This window comes from Lissotriton vulgaris, chromosome 1_1 (genome assembly GCF_964263255.1).
Source record: "Lissotriton vulgaris chromosome 1_1, aLisVul1.2, whole genome shotgun sequence".
In the NCBI taxonomy this organism is placed as follows: Eukaryota; Metazoa; Chordata; class Amphibia; order Caudata; family Salamandridae; genus Lissotriton; species Lissotriton vulgaris.
Genome location: NC_141685.1, coordinates 16,001,068 through 16,009,796, shown reverse-complemented (window position 1 = coordinate 16,009,796; position 8,729 = coordinate 16,001,068). Strand labels below are relative to the sequence as shown.

Genomic DNA, 8,729 nt, shown 5'->3' with positions numbered 1-8,729 from the left:
TTGAAAATCAAACCCCTTCTGGCAGGAAAATCAAAACATGAATTCCACGATCATCACTGTAATTTTATTGACACATATTGAAACATTTATTTTGCATGTTCAGAGCATAACTTTAATCCTCCCATGTTGATTGAGATTAATTTTAACCCTGATGTTTGTCTGCCATTCAAAACAATGATAATATTTTCCTTTGGATGAGTTATCTCATGTACAGTGATACTGAATTGATGACTGAAACATTTCTGACATTTTGAGCACAAATAAAGGATTTATTCCCATACTGGTTTCTTTCATGTACAGTGAGAGTATTTGCAACTGAAGCTTATCTGGCATCCAGGACATGAATGTGTTTTTTTCTCCATTGTGGGTTCTCTCATTTTAAGTACGATTACTGTTGCATCTGGAGCTTTTCTAACATTCGGAGCATGAATAAGGTTATGTCAAGAGAGTATTATGTGATGTTGATTAAGACACTTTTTGTGCTGGGAAAGATGTGTGACATTTAAAGCATTAAGAAAGTTTTTGCCCAGTGTGGGTCCTCTCTTGTCTTTTGAGATTGACTTTTTAATTGAAGCTCTTCTGGCATTCAGAACACTGATAAGGTTTTTTCCAAGTGTGGATTCTCTCATGAAGCCTGAGAAAGAATTTCAGGCTAAAGCTTTTCTGACATTCCGAGCACTCATAGGGTTTTCCCCACTGTGGGTTCTCTCATGTGCACTAAGATGACTTTTGCAACTGAAGCTTTTCTGACACTCAGAGCACTGATAAGGCTTTTGACCACTGTGAGTTCTTTCATGTGCAGTGAGATGACTTTTGCAACTGAAGCTTTTCTGACACTCAGAGCATTGATAAGGTTTTTGTCCAGTGTGGGTTCTCTCATGTACAGTGAGATGACTTTTGCAACTGAAGCTTTTTTGGCATTCAAGACATGGATACGGTTTTTCTCCAGTGTGGGTTCGTTCATGTTGAATAAGATTGGTTTTGCATCGGAAGCTTTTCTTACATTCTGAGCACGAATAAGGTTTTTGACCGGTGTGTATTTTGTGATGTTGAATAAAACTGTTTTTGTGCCGGAAGGTTTTGTGGCATTCAGAGCATTGATAAGGTTTTTCTCCAGTGTGGATTCTTGTGTGTAAATTGAGATTGGACTTATGACAGAATGTTTTCTGGCATTCAGAGCACTGATAAGGTTTTTGACCAGTGTGGGCTCTTTCATGTAGTTTGAGATTTCCTTACTCACTGAAGCTTTTCTGGCATTCCGAGCACTGATATGGTTTAAGCCCAGTGTGTGTTCTTTCATGTTGGGTGAGCTTGATTTTATGAGTGAACCCTTTATGGCATTCAGAGCACTGATGAGGTTTTTCACCAGCGTGGGTTCTCTCATGGTGAATGAGACCAATTTTCTGACTAAAGATGTTCTGACATTCAGAGCACTGATAAGGTTTTTACCCAGTGTGGATTCTCTCATGTCGAGTGAGATTGGATTTATTGCGGAATGTTTTCTAGCATTCGAGGCACTGATAAGGTTTTTGACCTGTGTGAGCTCTCTCGTGTAGTTTAAGACTGCCTTTCTGACTAAAGCTTTTTTGACATTCAGAGCAGTGATAAGGTTTTTGTCCAGTATGAGTTCTTTCATGCACAGTCAGATTACTTTTACAACTGAAGCTTTTCTGACACTCAGAGCATTGATAAGGTTTTTGTCCAGTGTGGGTTCTCTCATGTACAGTGAAATTACTTTTGCAACTGAAGCTTTTCTGGCATACAGGACATGGATAAGGTTTTTCTCCAGTGTGGGTTCGTTTATGTTGAGTAAGAGTATTGTTGCATCGGAAGCTTTTCTTACATTCCGAGCATGAATAAGGTTTCTGTCCAGTGTGTATTTTGTGATGTTCAATAACATTGTATTTGTGCCGAAAGGTTTTGTGACATTCAGAGCACTGATAAGGTTTTTCTCCAGTGTGGATTCTCATGTGTAAATTGAGGTTGAACTTATGACAGAATGTTTTCTGGCATTCCGAGCACTGATAAGGTTTTTGCCCAGTGTGGGCTCTTTCATGTAGTTTGAGATTGTCTTTCCGACTGAATCTTTTCTGACATTCTGAGCATTGATAAGGTTTTTGCCCAGTGTGGACTCTTTCATGCAATTTGAGATTGCTTTTTTGACTGAAGTTTTTCTGACATTTCGAGCACTGATAAGGCTTATGCCCAGTGTGTGATCTTTCATGTTGAGTGAGAGTGAATTTAAGAGTGAATCCTTTATGACATTCAGAGCACTGATAAGGTTTTTCACCAGTGTGTGTTCTCTCATGATGAATGAGACCAGTTTTGTGACAGAAGAGTTTCTGACATTCAGAGCACTGATAAGGTTTTTCCCCAGTGTGGGTTCTCTCATGTAAGGTGAGGATGGATTTACTACGGAATGTTTTCTGGCATTCTGAACACTGATAAGGTTTTTGCCCAGTATGGGCTCTTTCATGTAGTTTAAGACTGCCTTTCTGACTAAAGCTTTTCTGGCATTTAGAGCACTGATAAGGTTTTTGCCCGGTGTGTGTTCTCTCATGTTGAGTGAGACTGCTTTTCTGACTGAAGCTTTTTTGGCATTCAGAACACTGATAAGGTTTTTCCCCAGTATGGACTCTCTCATGTTCAATGAGAGTTGATTTCCGACTGAAGCTTTTCTGGCATTCAGAGCACTTATATGGTTTTTCTCCAGTGTGTGTCCTGTAATGTAAAAGGAGAGTATTTTTGCAACTGAAGCTTTTCTGGCATACGTAACATTGATAAGGCTTTTGCTGAGTGTGGGTTCGTTTATGTAGAGAAAGATTGGATTTATGACTGAAGCTTTTCTCACATTCAGAGCACTGATAAGGTTTTTCCCCAGTGTGTGTCCTTTCATGTTGAGTAAGATTGCCTTTATGGCTGAAGCTTTTCGGGCACTCAGAGCACTGATAGGATGATTCCCTAGAGTGTGTTCTCTCATGTTGCATGAGATACGACTGATAACTAACATTTTCTTCACATTGAGTGCACTTAAAACACGTACTTCTGGATTTAATGTCTCCAAACTGGGGTTTATCCTGGATACTTACCATGGTATGCCTGAACGGAATTCTACAGTCAGGACATGTTTACATAATGTTCCTCAATAACCTCTATAAGGCACCACAAGTATTCTTCTTCAAACTTGTATTGAACCATGATCGCTTCCGTCTGCAGTCCAAAAGTTGTCACATCTGTAGGCTGCCTTGATAAGTCATCCTGTAAACCTTCATGGAATGTTCCTTTATACCTATGAGATTTGGTTTTGTGATTGAAGCTTTTATTATATATGACTTTATACAGCACTGATATGTATTTTGCCTGGGAGTGAGTGATTACCAGTTAGATATATTTTTACATGCATGAACTGGCAGGAAGGTAGTCCATGTTAGGATAATATTATGCACAGTTAGTAGCAGAGCACCAGTTACTTTTATTTTTCCATTTACACACTGCACACAGCAGGGACATCATCGAATCTGGAGGTTCTGTCCAGTTACAATAACCTGGATACTTTTCAAGGATAGAGATGGTGGTGAGGATCGTTTCACACTGGATATGATTCTCCAGTGACTTTGTTTCCTTAAGATCAAAGAAAGATCTTTAACCATCACTTTCCTTTGTATTGTGTGTGTCTGCTGCTCGTGGCTCAGATGAGACATACAAATAAAACTTGTTTTCTCATGTTGAAGTAGATTGTCTTTGTGAAAAAGATTTCACAGTTTATGCTCTGCTATTGTTTTTCTCAGCATTACATCTCTGTGGCATTCCGTATTTCCCACAAAACTAAATTTATAATACAGGTTTGGTGATGCTCATATGTCCGATTTTATGCTGCTTTTCTCCAATTTGCATTGGTGTGTAAATCATAAGATGTAAACTATAACTTGAAATATTCTTTTAATTAGTATGTACTTTGGGCTTCAATCTGCATGTGTATATCCTTTGCATGGTAAACGCAGTTCTAGCTCGGAAACTTCTGAGAACTAAGCATCATTTCATTCTTGGAGCTCTGGGGCATTGTAACATCTTCAAAAAATGTCTTTATTGTGATACATATTGTTAAATAACTTTTTCTTGTTTGCCAAGGGTTCATTCACCTGTAAAATTAAAAACAGAGATATTACTAAATGTAAACTGGTACAATGAAACACTATTTAAGAGCTGCTCTAATGTTAAATAGTAACATGTTTTGAGAAGTCAGGCATTCCAAGTACAAGTTGTATTTCTTTTATGGTTTAGCTGTTTTACTGTGGTGGATAAAGAGTTGACGTCCACCACAGTGCTAAAAGAAATCTTTATGATGCTAGCAGTAAAAAGATTTTATTTAAAAAACTAAAGTCTGAATGAGGAAAAAAACTTCCATCACAACCTTTTTTTGTTGGTGTTTGCTGTGGCACTTTGATACGTTCTCTATAGCTTCCTGGGGTCGCAGGATTTGGTTTTCTGACACCCTGGCACTAAAGATCCCGTCAATATGCCAACTCAAACCAGACCAACAATAAGCCCTTATTGTTCTGTCTGCATAGCAGCCCTACTATCTCGGTGGATATTCACAAAGTCCATGAGCCACCTGTGAAGGCCACACGCCACACAGCAAACCTCTATTGAAGTTGGTGCTGAAGTCGTTGATCCTCTGGCTGATATCAGTGGTGCGAAACTCCTCTCCAACCACTTGCCTGATACATGAGGTTTTATAAATTGTAGCCAGAGTGCTTGTTGAAAAACGTTTGAATAAACAATGTTTAGCCAGAGTGCTTGTTGAACATCCTTAAATTGAACAATAAGCATAAAGTGTCAAAAAGACTTTGCAGCTTCTGCTGGATTGTTTTGCAGTATTCTTTTGGGAAAGACAAGAAGGACTGAGGCACGCAGTCACTAATCCTCTGGAAAGCTTGTTTGGTAGTAACTAATAATGGTGTTATTAGGAAAGTATGTGCATAAGATTAGTCATCACCATTTGAAGACACATTTGTAAAACAGAAGAACATTCTAGATGTTCTTGGTCTACAGTGGTGAGTAGAGAATTGCAAAACAGTTACAATAAGAAAGAGATGTATGTACAATGTGAGGGAAGGAGTTCAACAATGAGCAGTCACGCACTGTAGGTAAGGATGAAATAATGAAGAAATCAATGATGATTCTAAACTGGTGCTTACTGCTAGATTGACCTAGAAAGAAACAGCATTTACATAAACTGGGGACCACGGATGGCCATAACAAAATTGAATAGATGGTGTTACAAATCCAAAATAAGTTATAAATACTGATAAAAACTCAAAATGGCTGGAAAAAAACTGCACTAATTAGTTGAAAAGTTAACCACAAGTCTTGAATATAGCCTCATACAAGTAAACATTTGTATGACTGAAGCATTTTAAGAACAAGTTACTTACCTTCGGTAATGATATATCTGTAAGAGAAATATATTAGTTATAGATTCCTTACAATAGAATTACTCCCAGGCGTCAGACTGGATCCGGAGAAATCTTTTCATAGCAGTACCCCTGAGTGTCGATAGGTGGTGTCGGTTGACTCGTCATCGGCGTTGTGGTCGCCCAGATGACGTTGCAGTATCTACTTAGACACAACCCTCTTGCGCTGATGTCAGATCTTTACAAGGCATTCCACGCCAGAGGTGCAGAGCCATGCAAGACACTGACCACTGGTGCACAAAACTAGGGCCCTGAAAGGGAATTCTTAACCCTAGACGTCAGTTCGCAGAACGGGGAGGATGGGCGGGGCGGTAAGGAATCTATAACTAATATATGTCTCTTACAGATATATATCTTTACCGAAGGTAAGTAACTTAGTTATAGATTCCTTACCTTAGAATAGATACCCCAGCAATACCAACACCGGAGGTGGGTCCGCGAACTAAGTTCACACCAGGAAGTCCTGGAGAATCGAACGGCCAAAGAAGCAGTCTCTCCAGACTTGAGAATCCAGGCAAAAGAGTTTGGTGAACGTGTGCAGTGATGACCACATAGCTGCCTGGCAGATATCATGAAGGGGAACTCCACGTCCCAAAGCAGTAGTGGACACCGTTGTCCCCAGGTGGAATGGGCATGCAGCCCTACTGGAGGTTCCTTCTTTGCCAAAGAGCAGCACATTTTGATGCAAAGAACAACCCATATATCCAAAAAAGAGTTGGTCATCCATCCGGAATTTTCTTGTGTGATCCAGATAGAAAGATAATGCACGTTTTGGATCCAGACGGTGGAGTCTCTCTTCCTCTGTCGAAGGATGTGGAGGCGGAAAGAAGGTGGGCAAAGTGATGGTCTGTCCAAAGTGGAAAGAAGTAACCACTTTGGGAAGAAAAGAACGTCTGTTTTTTAGGACAAACTTGTCCGGATGAACAGCTTGAAAAGGAAGGCTTAGAAGACAGAGCCTGATTGCAACCAGAAAGGCAGTTTTTAAGGTTAAGCGTCTGCTGGACCTGTCAGCCCTAGGATGGTCTTTCCCTATTTTGTGCGCCCTTGCTTCATTTTTCCCACCTTCTTTTTGTTGTGTAGGTCTTCGGGCACCTTTCCATGGCCAATCCATGTTAGGGTGCAGGACTTCTCTACTCCAAACATGGCTGCCACTGGCCCCTGCTACTGCAGCGTGGTCTTTTAGTGTAGCACCCTAGTTGCCAGGAGCTGGCTGGGACCCCATACATTGGTAGAGTGGGGAAGCTCCTGGATTCTTCCAGAAAAAAGGTGGAGCCTATTTTTGCCGCCTTAGAGAGTGGTCACCTGACCTGGGCATATATAAGCAAGGGAGGGAACTTTTTTTAGTCAGTTGGGGCATGACTGACCTGGGGGACCCACGCAGGAGATTTAGGCGGGAGGGCCTAGTCAGGGACTTATGCCACTGGGAGTGACAGGATTTAGGTGGTGCCTCTTAATTTGAGTGAGGTATCCTAGACTAGCCCCCTGATCTGGCCCAGCGGTAGGGGAACCCAGGGACCATCTTCAGTGACTTGAGGGAACTTGTAAGCCTCCAACTCAAGACCCCCTCTTCTTCAAGAAACCACCTCATAAGGGCGCAGAACCATCCGAGCGCCGAGAAGACTACTTGCCTTTCCTACAGAGACTTCTGGGGGATCGACCAGGTACTGGACTGTGCTGCCCCTGTGCACTCCCTGCCTCCATCTGGGCCTATGCTGTCCTGCCTGCCTCCCCCTGACTGACTTGCTCTGATTCCCATCCTGCCTGCATCCCCTCGAATTGCCTGAGAAGCGCTGTAATCGGCTCCCCTGTCGAGCGCTGTGTCATAGACTGCCTGTCCTGTCAAGAATGGCTGGGTGTGCCCCCTTGTCATGCCTGCACCGAGCGCTATAAAGTGGCCCCAAGAGCTAGATTGCCCCCACGTTTATGCCCCGTGTGAAGCGCTTACCGAGACTGGCCTTGCAGCGCTCTGAGGATCGAGTTGTTGGCCGGCTGACTCACCGCCACGGCCCGGAGCTGTTCGCGCCTTCCTGAGGCGCTTGAGGAAACCCCTCTGTCATCGCGGCTCCAGCGCCGCATGCACAACACCCGCGAGGCACTTCTGGCCTCCCAGCGCCAATGCTCGCCTTTCGCGCTGTGCCCTGCGGCCCCAGCGGAGCCAACGTCGTCACCTTGCCCCCCTCGGTGGCCTCCGTATGTCAGGAGAGGGCCGCCGCACCCAGCACACCAGGCTGCACTAGGCCTGAAGCCATCCCCTGCCTGTATCACGTGACGGGAAGCGTCGCCGCATCATCGGCCGCGCCCCCGCCAGAGCCACTCAGCCCCTCCGATCTGCCCCACATGCTGGATCTGCCCCGCCACGGGCGCCGGTGCCCCGCATCTGCCCCCTTCACAGAGCTTGGCCAAGTGAGGCCCACGGGAGGGCCGGAGCCTCTCCCCCATCCCCAGAGCCATCGCAAGGGCCCCGGAGGGCCGAAGATATAAGGTAACCCCCAGGGGAGGAGGGCGGAAGGCCGGACAAGGCCCCGAGTTCGCCCCTCCCCCGGGGAAACGGTGACTGGGCCCCGTTGGCCCCCCAATGAACCTTCTGGTGACTGAGAGGCCCTGATAAACATTGAGGTTACTCGGGCCAATTACCTGTGCATGCCTGGGGACAGGCTCATTCCCAATTAACTGTTTATGCCTGATTACCTGTTTATGCCTGGAAGGCAGGTTCATCCTTAATTAACTGCCTATGCCTGATGACCTGTCAAGTCAAGTCAAGTCAGAGAATTTATATAGCGCACTACATAACCAGAGGGTCTCAAGGCGCTAAGGGAGGGGAGGAGGATTACTTGTCAAATATGATTTGTCCAGAAGTGGTTTAGCCCTGCACCAGGGAGTTGTCAGCCCAATGCAATGAATTACCTGTATTGAACTGTTTATTCTTGTAGGATGAAATGCTCGTACTTACTTAATGAAATGCTAGTTCATGGTTCATGAAAGTACCCACCTTACTTGGTGGAAAGGTTATTGCGACAGGCTATGTTATTCACTGAATTGTTATCTTTGCTCACATGATGAAAATGTTCTAGTGGGATATTCTAGGAAATGTTGATGAATTGATTACCCTGATTCGAATCCTATATAAAAACCATTGATTTTAATCAAAAGTACTGGTGTGGTCTCCATCATTGCGCCCACTTATTGTCTCAGTGGATGAATGTGTTGTGTAGCTACTTTACACGTAAGCCCCTGGTTGCCTACCTGCTCGAGCCA

General features: G+C 43.7%; 1 pseudogene; it reads right to left on the bottom strand.

The window, feature by feature from the left end:
- Nucleotides 1–608: 608 nt before the first annotated feature.
- Nucleotides 609–3,242, bottom strand: LOC147736973 (uncharacterized; annotated as a pseudogene).
- Between the last annotated feature and the right edge of the window lie 5,487 nt (nt 3,243–8,729).